The sequence below is a fragment of the Lissotriton vulgaris genome, chromosome 3_1 (assembly GCF_964263255.1).
Source record: "Lissotriton vulgaris chromosome 3_1, aLisVul1.2, whole genome shotgun sequence".
Lineage (NCBI taxonomy): Eukaryota > Metazoa > Chordata > Amphibia > Caudata > Salamandridae > Lissotriton > Lissotriton vulgaris.
This window is the reverse complement of record NC_141689.1, coordinates 1,266,899,165-1,266,917,404: the sequence shown is the minus strand read 5'-3', so window position 1 is coordinate 1,266,917,404 and position 18,240 is coordinate 1,266,899,165.

The following is an 18,240-nucleotide window of genomic DNA, read 5'->3' as shown; positions in this document are numbered from 1 at the left end:
CTCTGTTAAACTGATGATAATGTAGATATAAGTCACTTACATGACATACGTGAGTGCACTGAAAACACGAAAATGTCACACATAAGGTCAACGAAAATATGAAAATACAGCAACTATTGAAATTTGAAAACCTGACATAATCTCACTCATCTTTCCCACAATCATGTAGTAAATAATACAAACAATCAAATGGCAAAAGCAGTAAAAATGTATGATATTTATGCTAGTTGCCACTTCTGTACGTCACGTCCGGGCTGCAGGTGGTTTCTAAAAGTGGTAGGGCAATGAATGAGTGAGCAACCAAGTCGGAATTTAAGGAAGGCCTTGGAGCTTTTCTTGTTGCCTGAAAATTTAGGAAACAATACAGTTCATTCTAAAGTTTTAGGGCCAGATGTACAACCATTTTTTGTGGTCGCAAATGGGTTTTAGGCATGTTTGCAAGCGCAAAAAACGTGTGCCCCATGTACCAATCCTATTTTGCGAGTCGCAAACAATTTGAGGCTAGCAAAATAGGGTTTAGGGACTCGCTATTAGGAAGGAGCGTTTCCTTCCCAATAGCGACTCCAAAAGCTATGTAAGAATGTTTTGCAACAGCAATTGTGGTAATAAAACACTAGCAGTTTACCACCCTTCTTGGAAGGGTGGTAAAGTACTCCTAAAAAGGAATGGGTCCCAGGCCAATAAAAAATGAAAATGAAAAATTATTTATATTTTTCAAATGCATCCCGTTTTCCTTTAAGAAAAACGGGCTGCATTAAAAAAGAAATTGCTTTATTTCAAAGTAGTCCCAGACATGGAGGTCTGCTGACCCCAGCAGGCCACGATCCCTGGGAGTGCTAGCCATACCCAAAGTGACCGTAAATTGCGACAGCCTCATTAATATTCATGAGGCATGCAATTTGCAACCACACTGGGAATCGTTAACAGCTTCTCAAATCCTGTAGTACATAGCATTTTGTGACTCGCAAATTGCAACTCGCAATTTGTCGCAATTTGTAAGTCACAATATACTATGATCGTACATCTGGCCCTAAGTATCAAGATATCTTATTAGAGAAATTTAAAAAATGACTCAATGGCCTCAAACCCACTTTAACACCAGTGGCTAACCCGGTCTATTGTAAACAGGTAGTGTGGTCAGCAAACAAATGCAACATTGCTACACTGGCAATTCGCATACCTCCGTGCATTAAAATGACTTGAGCCCAAGGAAAAATAAGAAATCCTGCACTGGCTGCTGCCTGGAAAGGATGAAGTGCGTTTGAAAGATAGTTGAAATGTTGGCATTCACACAGATAGATGGTATGAAATCAGAGCAGACCTCTACCACAGCATACAGCGCCTGCCCTTGAATCAACATCAGCCTACTTTTAATGGGAAACAGAAAACAAATAAAAAATAATAGCAAAGTGAATCCACAAGAGTTGGCTCATCATTTATAGCTGTATTACAACAAACAATGCATTTGTTATATTCAATGTTTCCGTTCAGCAAATGATTTAGTTAACCATATGGTGATGAATCAAAGAATCTTATCATTGACTGCTATTTTTCTCCAAAACCTAAAGAATACTTTTAACAACTAAACCAAAATGCTATCAAAGTCAGCATATGGGCAAGTAAAGTCCCACTCACCAAGCATCTGTGGAACTATAAAACACGTTCTAAATTTAGTGAAGGGAGGCCTGGGCCAGCGGTGGGGCTCATAGTGACCCCTCCCTAGCCCCCCTGCACTGTTTGAGGTAGTCAGAGGGAGGGGTACTGATGGGCTGCCAAATGTCTGATATTCCAGCAGTCATGCATTCCAGTCCAAACATCCGCCATTAGAAAATACATTTTTAAATCTGACAGAAAGAGAGTGAGAAAATTGTCTGCGCTTAAACATACTGTTGCACATGTTCTCCATCTCCTTTCTCCTTTCCTCAAGACCAGTCTTCAAGCTCCAGAACGAGCTACCTTAGTCCTCCCCCAACTTGGCCCCCTCAACACCACCCACTTCCTCAGAGATACAATCGGGACCCTGCCCCATTTCAGTTTTTTGTATGGAGATTTTCTAACTAAGCCCTGGATCACAGCATGTGTGTCCTAGGGTATACTAATCCCGATGCCCGCGGCCCCCGCAGGGGGCCACCTGAGAGCGCGGCCACCCCATATTGGCATTTAGGCACCTCTCCGTTCGCTTCTGCGGGAGGGCGCGTCTTCGCTCTTTAGCGTCATCCTCACGGTAAGTGCAGCTCAGCAAGCCCCCCTGCCCCGTCCCTAGGCAGTACCAGGTTGCACAGGGGCCATGGTACGGTCTGCCATGGGGGGGCGTGAGCTCATGAGAGGCATCTTGGCCCGATGAAAGTTTATGCCCCCCTTTGGGGGGGATGTGCAGGGCAAGAACACACAGGGTCTTGTGGTTTGCCGGTAGGCGAGCGGGGATCGCCCTTGCCACACGGCCCACTTGGGAGTGTTATTTATGCTGTGGACTAACCATCAGCGGCGCATGTGTGGAGAGCGAGCAGTTGCAGGCTCTCTGTGTCTTTTAGCAGGGCTCTACACATCACTTCATGCAGCGTGTACTAAGCTGATGAATACCCCATGCACTGACCTTGCCGCAGGCGCAGCATGTGCCTGCTTTGTCTACAGTCGGCTCCGAATGCCGGAAGGTAGCAAGTGGCGTGTGGGGGGGCTGGTATCTGCCCCTCGATGGCGAGTGCCTGGCGAATGCTGAGGCGGCGAGTCTTTGCCGCAGCGCCCTGCGGTAGTCACGCAGAGGCGTTGCACCATATAAATCTGGACAGGGTCGGATTGGGATCACAATTCTGCCCGGGCACCCCTTAAACAAGCATTTACAATGCAATGGTCTCGGCAATATTATAGGTAGAGCTATTGGCATTGCTCATAATTTTTTTTTTTTATCCCTAAATAAATGGCATTGTCATTTCTATTGGCAACAACTGAATTGTTTGCATATGTGAGATCTATTGCATTAGCAGAGAGAGAGTGAGGTAGTGAGAGAGAGAGTGAGGTAGAGAGAGAGTGAGGTAGTGAGATAGAGAGAGTGAGGTATTGAAAGAGAGTGAAAGTGAGTTAGTGAGATAGAAAGAGAGCGAGTGAGGGAGTGAGTTAGAGAGATAGTGAAGTGATTTAGTGAGATAGAGAGTGAGGTAGTGAGGTGTTGAGAGAGAGAAGTTGTGAGGTAGTGAGATAGATAGAGTGGAGTAGGGAGGTAGAGAGAGTGATGTAGTGAGAGAGAACGGAAACATTGCACACATCGTAAGCACCCATCGGAAGCACACATCAGAAGCACTGCAGACATCGGAAGCACCCATCAGAAGCACGGAAGCCCTGCACACATCGGAAGCACCCATAAATAGAGCGGAAGCACTGCATGCATCAGAAGCACTGCACACATTGGAAGCACTCGTGAGAAGAATGGAAACACTGCACACATTGGAAGCACCCGTGAGAAGAATGGAAACACTGCACACATCGGAAGCACACATCAGAAGCACAGAAGTACTGCACACATCGGAAGCACCCATCAGAAGCACCCATCAGAAGCACCCATCAGAAGCACATTCTCTGCATTATTAAAGGTAGAGCTATTGGCATTGCTCATGTCATTTTATTTTAAATCATAAATAAATGGCATTGTCATGTACAATGCCAATAGCTGAATCGCTTGCAAATGCATGACCTAATGCATTTACACCCGCAGAGCCACACACACAAAGCCACCCACACACACATACAGAGCCACCCACACAGAGCCACTCACATAGAGCCACCCACACAGACAGAGCCACCTACACAGTCACCCTCACACAGACAGAGCCACACACACATAGAGCCACCTACAAAAAAACTATTCACACAGAGCGCCACACACAGAGCTAGACACACACACAGAGCCACCCACACACACACAGAGCCACCCACACACACACACAGAGCCACCCACACACACACACACAGAGCCACCCACACACACACACAGAGCCACCCACACACACACACAGCCACCCACACACACACACACACAGCCAACCACACACACACACACAGAGCCACCCACACACACACACAGAGCCACCCACACACACACACAGAGCCACCCACACACACACAGAGCCACCCACACACACACAGAGCCACCCACACACACACACAAAGCCACCCACACACACACAGAGCGACCCACACACACACACACAGAGCCACCCACACACACACACAGAGCCACCCACACACACAGAGCCACCCACACACACACCACACAGAGCCACCCACACACACACAGAGCCACCCACACACACACAGAGCCACCGACACACACACAGAGCCACCCATACACACACAGAGCCACCCCCACACACACACACACACACACACAGAGCCACCCACACACACAGAGCCACCCCCCCCACACACACACACAGAGCCACCCCCCCACACACACACACACACACAGAGCCACCCACACACACACACAGAGCCACCCCCCCACACACAAACACAGAGCCACCCACACATAAGAGTCTCACCTATAACTGAGTCTGCTTCTTGGAATCCGGGGAAGAGGTTACCCTTTGATACAGACTCCAGCAGTTGGTGTCCGTAAGGGGCAGATCCCACATTCCTTTCCATGCACTCACACTTCTAACTGCTCCTAAATGTCTGTGGAGGGCATGCCTGGTGGAGGGATGTAGAGGGAAAATGTTGCCTTCCTGGTGGCATTGGCCCCTTTCTGAAATGGATTGCTTGTGGTTCCCAGACACTTCACAGCTGATGACCTATCCACATGTCTACAGTCTGCAAATGAGCGCTCGCTCCTTGCTGAGACAAACTGCAACATTTGGGGACAGGCACTGTTGATGAGGGACTGGTGCCAGCGTAGGGAGACAGGCAGACTCTTACTGGTGTAATGACGGACATGGTGTTGGGGCAGACCTCAGTGGTGAGGATGGGCACTGGTGGTGCGAGGCATACACAAGTGTAGGTGGCGACGGATGTATGGGTGGGACATGTATGGGGATAGACACTGGTATGAGGGACAAATACAGGGGGAGGGGTGGACACTAAGCGACAGACACTGGTGAAGTGGAACAGACACTGGCGACAGGAGCCAGACACAAGTGTAGGTAACGACGGATGTATGGGGAGGGCAATGTATGGGGATAGTACTGATATGAGGGACAGATACTTGTGTTAGGGCAGATATTGGGGGTGCAGTAGACACTAAGTAGCAGACACTGGTGAAGGGGAACAGAAACAAACAGATACTTGTGTAGGTGACGACAGATGTACAGGGAGGGATATGTATGGGGAAAGAGACTGGTATGAGGGAAAGAGAACTGGTGTTAGGGCAGATATTGGAGAGGGGTGGACACTAAGCGACAGACACTGGTGAAGGGGAACAGACACTGGTAAAGGGGAGCAGACAGTGTTGAAGGGGAGCAGACAGTGGTGAAGGGGAGCAGACAGTGGTGAAGGGGAGCAGACAGTGGTTAAAGGGAGCAGACAGTGGTTATAGGGAGCAGACAGTGGTTATAGGGATCAGACAGTGGTTATAGGGAGCAGACAGTGGTTATAGGGAGCAGACAGTGGTTAAAGGGAGCAGACGCTGGTGAAGGGGAACAGACGCTGGTAAAGGGGAACAGACGCTGGTGAAGGGGAACAGACGCTGGTGAAGGGGAACAGACGCTGGTGAAGGGGAACAGACGCTGGTGAAGGGGAATAGACGCTGGTGAAGGGGAATAGACGCTGGTGAAGGGGAACAGACGCTGGTGAAGGGGAACAGACACTGGTGAAGGGGAACAGACGCTGGTGAAGGGGAACAGACAGTGCTGCTGAGGGACTGGTACTAGTGTATGGAACAGCCAGACACCGGTGTGAGGACAGACACTGGTGATGGGGCAGACATCAGCGGTGAGGGTGAACACTGGTGGCGGGAGACAGACAGACGCTGGTGAAGGGGAACAGACAGTTCTGCTGAGGGACTGGTACTAGTGTATGGGAACAGGCAGACACCTGTGTGAGGACAGACACTGGTGTTGGGGCAGACATCAGCCAACCACAGACCGAGGGGTGGGAAAAGGTAATTGGGGCAGTGCTGGGCCACAATAAATCACAGACGTAGTGGTGGGAACAGGTACATGGGGGCAGTGCTAGACAACAACCAATCACAGACGTAGTGGTGGGACAGGTACATGGTGGCAGTGCTAGACCACACGGAGCGAGCAGGTGTTTGTGTCGCACACACTGTTTTACATCTTTCATATTTACATAACACCATTACAGACGGAGCTTAAGGCATTGAGAGATTTGCCCAACATGACACAGTTTTTGGTCCGGTACAAAGCCGGAATTAGAACTCTAGGGCTGAGTTCCGAGGTCAATATTTTAGCCACCAGTTAACCCGTTAACCCCCCCTAAGTATTTGCGGAAGTATTACCTTGAAGCAATGGCTTAGGGAAGCTTCTGTTCTTAACCCTCAGTCCTGCTCCTGAGTCAACAGCCTTAAGTGTGCCGCCACCTCCTCGCGTAGAGTCGAAATCCCCTCAAGCCAACAAAAGAGGAGTCATGCTGAAGTGCTACCAACGTAAAATGTGCAAGAAACACGGCGTGCGCACTTCTCCACACTAGATGCTAAGATGCACCTGATGAGACCAGGAACGTCCCGCCAGTGCCAGCTAGCGTACCGCATGTCTAAACGCCCCCCACCCCTCTCCCCCCTTCAACGAACTCGCACCACTGAGCTACAATGCGAGCCTGCCCCCGATCGTGAACGTATGCGGGGGAAACCTGGGCCTTGCTGTGCCCGGCTGCGAGCACCACTAACAGTGAAGACCAGGTAAAACAAACCCAGATAAAACGCCAGGGCATCATAAAGGAAACTGGCCATTGCCCTTGGACCGCAAATAAATGGATACAATATATTAAAGTTGTCAATTCCTCCGTCCCAAAAAAAAGAGACGTGATCAAAAAATGAACTAAGAACAGTTTCATTAAACTTTAATCTCCACTTACATAACTCCTAACCTTCCTGCATTTGTCGCTGGGGCTGGGATATTGAGGGTCGGCAACAGGTGGCTTTAAAATGTGTGGTTATTTCTTCCCTTTATATCCTAGTTGTAGACTTGTAAGGAGATCCCAATTGTTCGGAAACAGGAATTTAACTCAAATCAATTCAGGAATATGAACGCTGAGGCAAAACTGCACTCCGGGTTTTTCTTGACTCATATATATTTCACTAGGAAAATATGACAAAATGTGTGTTAGAAAAGTGCTACAATCGGGTAATAACCTGTGGAAATTGGTGTGAAATGATCCCTTATGAACCTCAGACTCCCATAGAAATTTCGCCCTGGGTAAATTCCATTCCCCAAATTATTAGTTCTTGCCAGCTGACAATTCTGGCCTACTTCTAATGAAGGCCTCAAAGCACTAACTGTGCTTGCTTTTAGGAGCTAAGGACTTATATGTTTAGGTTCTCCACACCCAAAAACATTCTGTAAACAAATTGCAATGTTTGCATTTCTGGAAGCCTGTTAAGCCCACTGGGTATCTAAAGGTTTCAGACATGCCATCCCCTCACACTTTTCTTCAGAGCAGACAGCTGGCCACACACCAGAGAACTTTATTATTCTTTAAAGGGCCCTCTGTGAGGGTAAGGTCAGCTATAGTAAGCAGGGTGGCCTAGTGGTTTCAGTGCTCTCTGCTGAAACATGCAGTGATCTGCCGGCCACATTTCCAAACCTCCGCAAGGTCACTACTACCTCCATCCTTCCAAGGTCAGTAGATGGAGTACCATTAAATCAGCAAACACTAACACCAGTTATTTACAGCTCATAGAAACGCCTGTGTGGTATGGAGTGATACATGAAAAATACGTATTTTTTAATACAATGGAGCGCAATAACCTCGTAATAGGTGTCATAGTACAGAATATCAATCAGCCCTTGTGTTATTGCAAAGGAGCGCGAGGAAGGACAGAGGAGAGACAGAGGCCAAGGTGGCCCCCGCAGACCCTTGGCAGCTGAGCCGGACCACTGGTAGAATCTTTGATATACCGAAGCAGCAGTCTCACCCGTGCTAATTTAAGATTTAGAACTTGTTTTTCATACTGCTTGCTCCCACCGCCTTATGGCTTCGTGGCACTATTGATAACAGTTGTTTCAATGAAAGAACGAAATGCCACTCCCTTTATTGACCTTTAAAGGGTGAAAGACATACTTAGGCTTGTTAGATGGGGACCCTGGATCCTACTGGCTACATTCCGGTTTTTGCTGCTAGTGCATAAACGCACTGAGCTATCTAACGTGATATTGATTGCCTACTCTGCGAGAGTTTGTTGTATGCCTTTACTTATAGATTTATAGACCTGCAGCAGGCTTAGGTAACTCTTTCTTTCTTTAGTCATATATCGAACCTAGACTAGGGGCCGCCTTGCCGGGGCAAGCCATCACAGCTCTGCAGTACCGATAATAATGCCTTTCCGGAGCCAGCGTGTAATCTCTGCTGGGCAATTAAATCCATGCATGGTAAACCCGCCAGGTCCAGGGATTTACCCGGAAGTTAGAAATAAACCGAAGCTGGATGCGTTCCATGCAGAGATCAGATCTTTGCAGCGCGCAGAGGATGACTGCAGTTTACTTTACTTAGTCTTTCAGAAAGAATATATAAGACCCCCTTCCTCGGGGTCCGTAGTCATTTCCCTTCCTAAAGACATAACAGGAGGGGACACCATTGGTACATGTCTGCAGGGCTGGGGCTGTGCACAGCGGAGGTGGGCATGCCCTATAGGGACTGGGCGGAAACCACACTGAACGCCCGCACGTCTGTCAAGGTCACTTTACTGATAGGCAGGAATAAGCCACATTTTATCAATATTGGCTCAATAAGCTGTTCAGACTATTCCGGCCTTCACTGCACTTAGAAACATATTTTTATCAAACACTACGGAAACCTCCTGGACAAATCGCCCTTTCATCCGTATAGGCTCAGTAATCACCAGTATTAATCTACTAATACCTTTTCTTCATGCCCAGTGCTCAGAAACGAAATGTGCATTTAGATAGTTCACTGCATTCCTTCCTCATTCTTCCTCTATCTGGCCGCGAAGCGTCCGTCGAGGAAACCAGCTCCTCTACCAAGCCTGCGCTGCAAAAGACAGACCAGCGCATAACGGACAGACCCCCGTTCTCAAAAAGCCCACACCCAGGCCCACCCCCCACATTCCAGCACCGTGTAAGCGACCCCACAGGACCCGGTCTCCGCGCCCAAAGCCCGTAACCCATCCCCGCACAGAAAGGCAGCTCCGACATCGAGAAAACATGGAAGGACCCAGGAAAAGGGAGAAGGAGGGGGGGGGGAGCGAGGGAATCACTCACCACGCGGAAAAACAGCGTCCGGGGGCACTGGAGGAGATACTGCTGCTGTAGGTGCCATGGCCGTCGAGCTCCATCTCTGCCTGCTGCTGCGTCTGTCAGGGCAAGTCACCTCTGTCACCGCGCATCGTCAGCCGCCGTCCAAGCAAGTAGGGACCGGCCTGTAATTAGGGACCGGCCTGTAATCCGGTGGCACTAAAAACGGCACAAACAGGCGTAAATGGGGGAAGAGGCAGAGGCTCGATGCTCACCTTCACTGCGGTGAAACAAAATGGCTTCCGGGAAGCTCTGAATTTTTCGGAATTGGGGGCGTGGTTTTATGGTTCTGAGTGACAGACAACGTCACTGTCTAAAGAACGCAAAAAATCACGCCCCCAAATCCGAAAAAGACGGGGCTTGTTTGAAGTGACCGTTCTCTCCTCCAATGGCTGGCCTCCGTTTAGGAAGCCAGCCAATAAAGGAGAGAGAGGGCAGGGAGGCGGAACCTTCTGCGCCTTCTGCGATACTAAGAATCATTAAATCTCATGCCTAAGACTGCGCAAGCGCAGCCTTTTAGGCCTTCGACCTAAAAAGTGGCCCACATTTGCGAATTTCACCCATTTATAAAACAGCATTTGGCTAATCTCATTGGGCTCATTTTTAGAGAAACGTTGATAGATTACATATTTTAAAGATCATAGAGCCAGAAACATTTGTGAAAGCTAGAAGCACTACATTTTGCCTGGGAGGGTAAAGGGAAATAAAATGGCTCCAAGGCCACAACTCCTGATGTGGCTATGTTTGCCACCTGCCCATTATATAACCAGCATTACTGGTATTTTAATGTCCTGGGTGTAGGAAAATGAAGAAAATCACCTAATGCTGGTATTTTCTCCTCAGATCAATATGTACTTTAAACAATACACATAAGGTAAACTGAGTTTAAAATTAGGTGTAAATCTGTTTTAATGATCCATGACAGATAGTTAAAAACTAAACAAAGGCAGAAAAGCCAACTCACGAGGAATGGGGAGATTTTTATTATTGTATAATAAATCCTCTTTTAATATTATTCCAGCCTTTGCAGACTCTTAAAACATGGCAAACAGAAGATTATTTTTTATTGTAGTTTAAGCGTGAAATCGTCCCAAGGGCGTGGATTATATGAGCACCAATCACATTAAAAAAGATCAAATACATTTTTGTTCTAGACCTTGGGCAATTAGTCATTTGCCCAGAATCACAGGATGTTGAGCTGAGGCTGGGACTCGAACCTAGAAAGATGCCTCGCAGCAAGGCCTATGCAAACATACAGCACACTCTACCAAGGCCTGAAAGACTCGGACGCTGAAGTGCCAACAGCAGGCCCCCAGCGGCCCCCTTCACTTACTCTTCCTCCTCCCCAGAAAAGTATAGCCTTAGGCCGATGGCCTGGCAGGGGAGAAGTAAAGCACAGAGCTGCTGCTGCTGCTCCAGGGAGTTAAGTTGTTAATGGCCCAACGGCCGTATAACCTGCTCACAGCCAGGCGCCTCAGTTTAGCAGCACAGCAGGGAAGTGAGCCACTGCTTCTGAACGTCTGCCCCAGCCCACTGGGGCCAAGCTAAAGCCTGCAGTGGCCAGAATACTGACTGAGGAGCGATGTTTCTGCAAGCTACCCCCTCCGAGCCTGCCTGCCCATGATGCTGGCTCCACATTACAGTGGCCGCGTGGAGAAGAGCTTAAGGCTCTGTGGGCCGGTTTATAGAGCTAACAAAAACCGGCCCACAGGTGACTCTGAGCATCGGCCCATCGGCCAATGCCCGACTGCCCGCCTTCCCAATCCGATGCTGCATCTGAAGGACGGCTGAGGGGGGCACAGGCGCACCCCCTCCTCAATCCCCCCTAGTTTTGGCCACCTGTGCAATAATGTTTTCGGACTTCGCCGCGGTTAGCACAAGGTACGCATTCTTCCTCCACTAGTTATCCGGCGCGCATAAAATGTATAGCCTGTGTGTGGCATGCAGTGGATGGCACAGGAATCCCAGCCACCCCCCTCAGTTACGGTGTCAATGTCTAGGAGATATTGCCCTGCAGCGCACGGAGGCGTCGTGTTGGGGGGCATAGGATAGAGGCCATGGGGGTGGGGACAGAGCCACGGCCCTGTCCTCCCAAGTAGGGGCGCAAAGAGAAATGCAGTATAGTCCCAGGGCTGGTCGGCGCGGTAAAGGCTCGGAGATACAATATTTATCAAGCCCACCCTCAACGCCTATGAGGGGGTCACAGACCCCCCTTCCTCCTCCCATGAGTCCGCGCCTACGTCGGCAGGTCAATGCGGCAGGGCTGGGGCCACGGGAGTGTCCAGCTTTAAATAAGAGGTGGCCAAATAGTTGGTATCTGCCTGCATGAGGAATAATGAAGCCTCATCCAAAGTGGCGGCATGGATAAATGGCATGTTGCTGCTATGTGATCGTATGGCCCGCATACAACCGGTTTTGCTCATGGTGAGCCCCTCCCCCCACCCCCCCACCCCCCGAGACTGGCGTTGACACGCGGGGCAGGAGCAGACAGGCCACAGTTTGGTGATTGCTCCCTCGCGTAGGCTGCCCTAGCCCCCCACCTAAGAGAGTGGACCGGGGTGTTTTCTCTGGTGCGGCCAATGAAGGAGGCCGCACTGCAGGGGGAGGGGGGGATCTCTCAGGAAGGTCTGCGTCCCCGCACCAGCTCCCCCTTGATGTTCCTGGGTTGGCAGCTTGGGGCACATGGCCTTGTAGGGAGCAACATTTATCGTGTATGTGTGGGCCAGTTAGAGCCGATCAAAGTCAGTGGGCCGCAGCCCTGGAGCCACATCATGCAGTGGGCCTATGCGCTGCCTGGCGGTGTGGCCTCCAGCTTCGGTGGGTGCGGGCACCAGGGGTGAGGGCATCTCGCGCACCAGCTGTGAAATGCGGATTACAGGGAACCACGCCTCAATGCGGGGGCGTAGTGGGGGCTAGCCTCATCCAGCCTTCAACAGCTTGCCTCCCCCAGGCCAGCACCTTGGGCACAGTGTCAATCTCCCTGATGTTATGGGGTATGGGGGGCGTAATAGGACTATGACGCTTCTATATCTTCGAGTCGAGGGTGCGCTGTGTAATTTGTTTGTGTAAAAAAAACTTGTGCAAGTTGAAGTTGACTCGCCTGGCCAACCCTAAGAGCGGGCTACGGCGCTCAACAGAGGTCTTGTGCACATCCCCCCTACCCTCCACCCCATTACACTTTAGAAAACTTGTACGGTGGTGCAGCCTTGTGGTGCATGATGCTGGGAATGTCCAGGATGCTGCTACTGTGAAATAACTTGAACTGTCTTTTGCCACCCTCAGAAAGTTTGTCAAGACAGCAAGAGCAGGCACTTAGCCGAAGGCAAAGCAAGCAGCAGGACAGGGCAGCAGATTCGCAGAGGTATTCGTGGGGGACAAGCATCGTGGGATCTGCACTTTTTGAGGAGGGGTACCATGGGGCACTAGGTGCATGGTGCTGACATGAGACAGGGGTGCACTAGAAGGGAGGGGGACACCGCATGCAAAACCCTCCTGGGGGTTCATAACCATTTTCTTTTCATCACCATGGTTACAGATATATCGCCAGAGAACCAAGCGGGAGGAGGGACAGAGGGCACAGGCCCGCGTAATCCCGCACATTCGTCTGCAGCAGTGAGTGTTGTTGAGGGGCTCAGCTGCCGCCGTTGGGGGGGGGGGGCATGGTTGGGTGTAGGTGTATTTCCAAGCCGCCGTTATATGTGCTGTTCTAATCGTACTCCTTTTACAGCAGGGGAATAGCCGCTAGTCGGATGGTCGTTCAGTGCAGGAGCAAGGCACGGCGGATAATTGGAGGTAAACAAAAACACGGCCCCCCCACCCCCCTACCCCCACCCATCCTGCCATCAGCAAGCCCTCCCTATTTCCCCTGATGAGGGTCCACGCCTGGGGGTCAATTATCACATAGCTGCGGTCGTACGCACAGCAGGGAGACACCCCCCTTGTCCCCGGGCGGGGATGCCTCGAGTGGTTTACTCAGAGAGGACCTAATGTTTGTCAATTTTCTCACCAAGGTTCACCGACGGTTAGCGCATCACTATCAGGAGGTCGATCCGGAACAGGCTAACGCCGGAAGCATAGTGCCAATATCGGCCCACTCACCAATCCGCTCGCAGTAACATGCATTTCGCAGAAATAAGCAGACAAGACAACTTTTTAGTTGGAGAAAAGTAGCTGCAGGTTTATTAGCATATACACAATGCCAACAAGGTGGGTTATCTTACAGGCGATCCAATAGGCAAGCCGCCCCTCCCGACCTTACACCTGATGGGCTAATTTGCAACATGGCCTTAGCCAATCGATGCTTAGCGGTTATGGGAAGAGATAGCCCCTCCCAATTCCGGTGAACCATTGGTCAACCCTCTTGCTCACGCCCCCCCCCCATACGAGGGGCGGAGCGTTCAAGCGACCCCCGGTTGTACAGGTTTCCAACCGCCCATAGGATAGCGGGGCGCTGTCGTACCCCCCGGGTCCACCGCACAGACTTCCTGGGGATATTATGCCTCAGCATCCTTTGTGCTCCTGAAGAGGGTACTCCCGGGTACCTTTCCGCCTCTGGATCGCCCTGTAACTCCGCCTGCAACACAAATGAGAAAAGATTAGAAACATTTCCCCCCCACCCTGAAAGCGCCAGGTATGCGGAAGGGAGGGAAACGGCGTTAGGGTGAGTGGAAAGCGGACAAAGAGGCCGCTCGGTGGGCGGGGGAGGAATATATACTCTCCCCGCCATCTTGTGGCACTACGGTGGCCGCCCTCTTATTTGTGTCCCCTGCGGGGACATGTCGGTCGGCCTGCAGTGAGTGTTGAGGCGGGGCTCAGCAGCGGTGTGGGAGGCAGGAAATGGGTGTTACCAAACTGCTTTGTAGGTTCGCACTAATTGTTGTTCTTAAAGGAAGGGGAACAGAAAATCGGTAGACGGTGGCCCCAGCCAAGAGCAAGTCAGAGCAGAAGCAGTTCAGGTAAACATTGAACATGAGAACACCCCCCCTCGTTTACACCGCCACCCTTACCCCACCCCCCCAACTTTTCTCCTTTTTGGACCTCCTTGTATCCCACCTCCGCAGTCACATTGCTTCCCGGGAGTGACCGGAAGGGCAGATAAGTGCCTAACCTTTGTTTCTGTTTGCTGCATAGAGAAGCCACACCCACCTTTTTTGCTGCTCTTGCCTGCAAACATGGACATCGTCCTCCCTTTCACAAGGTTAACCGTCAATAGACGTCCAAAACCAACTTAAACGCTTGTCACGCTAGGGTGAGCCAGGAAACAAAGACTTACGTAAGTTCTGGCCAAAGACAAGTGGGAGGGACTCTGATAGAACAGAGCTGACGGGGAGGGGTGGAACCCACTGGCCAGCAGTAAGCACAAGGGGTCACATATTCAAGATCCTTTATCTCTGCAGGACCCGAGTGAGGTTTCTGCACGACGACCCAGAGGCATGGATAGCCAGAGATCCCCTCCTCTCTGGTTTTCCCAACTTACCACGGTGGAAGAGTCACAGCCCGGCAAGTCGCAGGAAACAATCAGGCAGACGAAAGGGATATGGCAAAGGCTAGAGGAGTCTCCTGGGCCAAAGAGATGCTTGATGCCCGGGAACACCGCGGCATGAACAGATCGGAGATTGCTCTCAGAATAGGATTTTGCTTCATAGTCGGGATTTAAGCCCCTGGTGAAGAATGACCAGCGCTGTTCTGGGTCGCGTGGATGCTGTTGAGATCCTTGAGTAATTGGGCTTCACCGTGAAGAACTCGAGCCATATTCGACTTTTTGGAGATACTCGTGGTTGGGGCGCTTTCCTTTACTAAAAGCCCCCACAATTGGGTAGGTGCGGGACCTGCCGGCTAATTTGTACAAATGATTCAGACTGCATTTGTATGCAGGTAAATGTATATTCTTTGCCCAAAGTCCTGAAGAGGCCTGAATATTTCATAGGCTGAAATGTGTCAACTGTTGTTTATTCTGACACCAATATAAAATGTTGAAATTGAATCAAAAAGACTTGATTAGAGCCTTAAGAAAGGAAGTATAAAGTCATTTTAGCTTCCCAGGCTTCATTACAATTGGATGTGGTGACAAAGAAAAAGGAATAAGGTCGTATAATTGAGTGCCATAGATTTCCTTGTTTAAATAATTGGGCATTTGAACTACAAAAACGGTTCAAGAGAAAGTTTTGTTGCTTTGTTATGTCTACCTTTATATTGTAAATATTGTATATATATTTATATACATGTTAAATGTGATAAATGTGTATATACATGTTCGAAAAGAAAAAAGTCAAAAAGATATAGAAAAAGTGAAAATTAATTTTCCTTATGAAAAAAGACATGGTTTACTTAAAAAGTTATGCAAACCACTTTTTTGTTTGTTGGATTTATTGAATTTTCTAGATAGCTACTAGATGAATGAATACAAAGTAAACTTGGAGATTAAGTCAAGGAGTATTTAAAAAAACACAGGACAGATAATTTTTGATATCTGTCCTATATTAATCTTCTCTGAGAACACTACCATAGGCATCATTTTGCTCAGTTTTGTTGAATTTCCCAGATGCCTAGATGGTTTAATGGGTTCCCCCTGTGATAATTGGTAATGCCCGGGAACAGGCAGACTCTGGGGTAGTGGAGAATGTGCCTTCTGCGGCTACAGCAGTGCCAGCTGAGGCCGCCCACGGGAGGTTGAAACGTGCTCGCCGGCCGACTAACAAGGAATTTCTTCTTGAGCCGAAGGTCAGGGTGATTTCCCTCACACAAGCATCGGTGCCTGCGGTCATCCCGGCTGGACCGTCACCACCAATCACAGTTAGCGACACAAACTCTGAGAAAATTGGTAAGATGATGGACTCCGTGTTGTGCATCTTGGTTGACTTTAAATCGCGCTTTGTGGACACAGTACCTACTCCCACGCCTGTGGCTGAGGCTCCTAGAGGGGGGAGTGCACCATCCATTGTGCAAGTGTGGGGAGAAGTGGCTGGCAATGCGTGGGGTCTAGAATTTCCGGGCTCAGCAGCCGATGGTGCAGCAGCAATGTCTCAGCAGGGGTGCGCAGCGCAAACGGCTAGGCGACCATAGGGAGGTGCCAGCCGGGAGCGGCAGCACAACCACTAGCACGCTATCATTGCCTGCACCCACCTTACAGCGATCAGCAGCCCCCCTCCCCCAGTCCCAGTCTGACAGGTGTAACTGCCCCGCTGTCAGGTAAATCCTTAAACGCTCCCAAGCCGGCGGCACCGGCAGAGGCAGGCAAGGTAGACACAGGGTCCACAGTGCCCCTCATCACAGTAGCAGCGTTAACATCGAGTCGCTGCTCTCTGGCTTGGGAGATACCGCTGGCGGCTAAGGAAGGATCTGGAGGCGGGAATTTGTGGAAATCTTTACCCTCCTCATGCATGGGGCAGTGGCTCAAGACACTAGGAAAATGGGGGGAAGGACGAAAATAAGAAGGTAAAGTTCCAGACTTGGCCAGAGAAGACAATTATTAACTGGCGGGATGCTTTTGCAATATTGGCAGCAGTGGTGGATGAGAAATTTCCAGAGCAGGGTCCCGCAATGTGGCAGTATTTTCGCGTAATCCATGACGAGGCAGAAAAAACAGGGGGCATTGGGTGGTACAATTATGATCGCGAATTCCGCAAGAGGATGGCAATGTGTCCAGACTTGAGCTGGGACCAAAAGGAAATCCAGCTCTGGGTGGAGCACATGGGAAAGTTTACAGCAGATATCAAGAGTGCCACAAAAAAAACAAAAGGGGCAAGGAAATTACAAGGGACAGAAACTTCTGGTGAATTGCCCTTTCCGACAGTCCTTTCGTGGAGGCCGGGGAGGCAGCCAGCAGGAAAGAGGGGGCAAACGATTCAATACTAACTCTTGTAGACTGTAAAACGCAGGGTCCTGCTCATGGGGAAAGACCTGCAAGTTTGAGCACATTTGCAGCAAGTGTGGCGCCAGTCACCCAGCAGCGTCATGTACCAATAAGCCAGCTGCCAGCAAGCCAGACAATTAACAAGGCGAGTAGCGTGGTCCCCTCCCATACACCCTTCCTCTGCCAGTCCCTCTCAGCACCATTGGCCCAGTCCCCCCCTTACCTCCAGCCGCTGCTCTAGAGGAGGTTTCCTCAGGTAAGGGCCCCTCACCTATTTGCCTTGACACCCTCATCCCCATGCTCAGGGTGTACCCCAACAAAGAGGACAGCAGGATCCTGGCTGAGGGTTTCATGGATGGTTTCAAGATCCCATACCAAGGGCCACTAGTGTGCAGGGATGCAGATAACATGAGGTAAGCCAGGGAACTTCCACATGTGGTGCATGAAAAGATTTTGAAGGAGAAGGTTTTGGGGAGGGTAGCAGGGCCATTTGACACCCACTCCCCGGAAAACTTCCTGGTCTCTCCCCTAGTGGTGGTCCCCAAAAAACAACCCAGTTCTTTCCCCCTCATTTATCACTTGCCGTACTCAGATGCCAATTCAGTTAATCACTGGCTGGAGGACGGTACGTGCTCCGTGTCTTGCTGTTCTTAGGACATGTCTGTTGACATGGTCAGGAGAGCAGGAAAAGAGGCATGGCTGGCCAAGGCGGACATAGAGTCAGCCTTCTGCCTGCTTCCAGTACACCCCGAGAGTCACCATCTTCTGGGCTTCAAATGGCAGAGCAAATTCTATTTTGATAAGTGCATGCCAATGGCTTGTGCGGTTTCCTGCGCTTACTTTGAGGCGTTTCTTACAGTGGGCACTCACCTGGTCTTACAACTCAGTTGGAGTCATGCACTACCTGGATGACTTCCTCTTCATAGGGAAAGCAGGGACTCAAGATTGCAGCTTAGCACTGCATCACTTTCAGAA